This window comes from Nestor notabilis, unplaced genomic scaffold (assembly GCF_000696875.1).
Source record: "Nestor notabilis isolate BGI_N333 unplaced genomic scaffold, ASM69687v1 scaffold5290, whole genome shotgun sequence".
Taxonomy (NCBI): domain Eukaryota; kingdom Metazoa; phylum Chordata; class Aves; order Psittaciformes; family Psittacidae; genus Nestor; species Nestor notabilis.
Window position 1 is genome coordinate 133,116 of NW_009909595.1, and position 1,898 is coordinate 135,013.

Here is a 1,898-nt window from a genome sequence, read left to right on the forward strand (position 1 = left end):
ACCACCATGTCAGTGCTTCCTTCAGGATCCTCTGGCTACCCAGCTCGCTCCACCTCCCTGCCAGCCTAAGAGCAGACTGGGATCAGAGCTGAGCCTGATTTCTTTTCCCCTTGTCCCCCCCCTTCCCATTCCTTCTCTCTAACACAGCACCAGCATCCAGCTGCTGCCCACACTGTGCAGCAAACTCGGATTTATGAGCCATGACCACCAGGAGCAAGCAGAATAATTCTGCCTTCTGTGATTTCAGCAAGGCTACAAACACCCGGGGAAATACAACTGGCTAATGGACATCACTCAGACCATCCCCAGCAGCTGCCTTTCTTGCTGGCCTCTTTCTCTCTACTTCATTCAGCTGAGTAGTATTCACTGGCCATAGCAAGAGAACCCCAAGCCCCTCTGATGCTCAGCAGGGACCCATCTGATGCCCTGGTCTGACACCAAGAAGCCACGAGCCTTGTGCAGGATGGAGGCTGGACCTGCTGTAAGCCCCTTGCAGGTCTGGCCCCACATAATCCCTCCAGCAAACAAACTTCAACTCAACAGGCTTCCTCCTCCTCTGCTGTGCCAGAGCCCAGCAAGGACCATCCGCTGATCACACCACGTGTTGGCCAATGACCTCCAACGCTGCCCTGGTCCTGCAACACCACCACCACCATCCACACACCCAGAGAAGAGAAAAGCAGAGTGTCTGCTCATACTCACAGTTTTGAAGTCCTCATGGTTGCACTCTTGGCCTTTGAATTTGCAGTACAGCATCATATCCTTCAGGTCATGGCCAACCCGGGCCAGGAACTCCTGCATGCTGAAAACTTTTGGCTTATACTGCTTAAAGTTGGCCTTTTCTTGGAGGATGGCTAAGACAGCTGGGTCAGCCAGGTGAGGGTTAGGGATCTGCAGGTTGACATCAAGCAGAGCCAGGAGCTCCCCAGCGTGATACAGGTCATTGGTGGTGAGCCGGGAAAAGCGAAACTCATTGAGGTTACAGATGGTGACAGCAGGGAAGACCAGGCTGTTTGCCACAACCTCGTCCACTTTGGTCACGTGCTGGTAGGAGAAGTAGAAAGCCACCCGGTCCGAACTCTCAACCAGGAGGAGACCCAAGGAGCCCACAAAGGCCAAGGTCCAAAGCAGGCGCCGGATGGTCACTGGCCCATAGACGAAGATGTGACGGATCCCGTGGAGCGTGGAGGTGTTGGCAAAAATCTGGATGCTGGAAGGCTGCAGGCTGCCCATGCTGCCCTCGCTGGTGCTGTCCTTCAGATCCATCGGCAATAGTTAGTTAAATCCTGGCACTGCTTTTTGGGTCAGTCTGTAGCCTGAACTGGGATCCAGATCTCTTCCCTCCCCTCTCAAAAGTAATTAAACCTTTCTGGAGAAGCGGAGCCTGAGGCCAGCTGCTGCCAGTTTCTCCCACAAGCTCAGCAGTGGCTTTGGAGGGGTAAAGATTTATATCAAATCCATTCAAACTCTCGCTCTTGATTTCCTCGGTGCGATAAGAAGCCTGGTTTTATTTAGGGAGACACCAAGGTGATGTGGAAGGGATGTGGGTGGGCAGCAAGAGCTGAGCCAATGGAAACAAAGTCCTCCCCCTACACACACACACATGGACACACACACGAGCCGAAGGGAGATGAGATTAAGTGAGAGACCGAGCTTAAAACAAGCCAGCTCGCAGCCTGTTAACTAGTGCGGAAAGCCCAGGGCTGCTGCTGCCCAGAGCTGATGTCTTGCGGAGTTCTGGAGCTCTCAGACCCATCGGGTGATGCTCCCTGTGCTCCTGGGATGCGAGCTGCTGGATTTAAGCATCTCTCCTCCTCCCCACCCCTCCATTTTGGGCAGGGCTTCAAGAAATACCACCCCAAAAACTCACCCTGTGCTGCTGGTGGTATTTCTCTCAG

At 53.8% G+C, this 1,898-nt stretch overlaps 1 pseudogene; it reads right to left on the reverse strand.

Moving 5' to 3' along the window:
- Positions 1-702: 702 nt before the first annotated feature.
- Positions 703-1,425, reverse strand: LOC104403660 (annotated as a pseudogene).
- Positions 1,426-1,898: the final 473 nt, after the last annotated feature.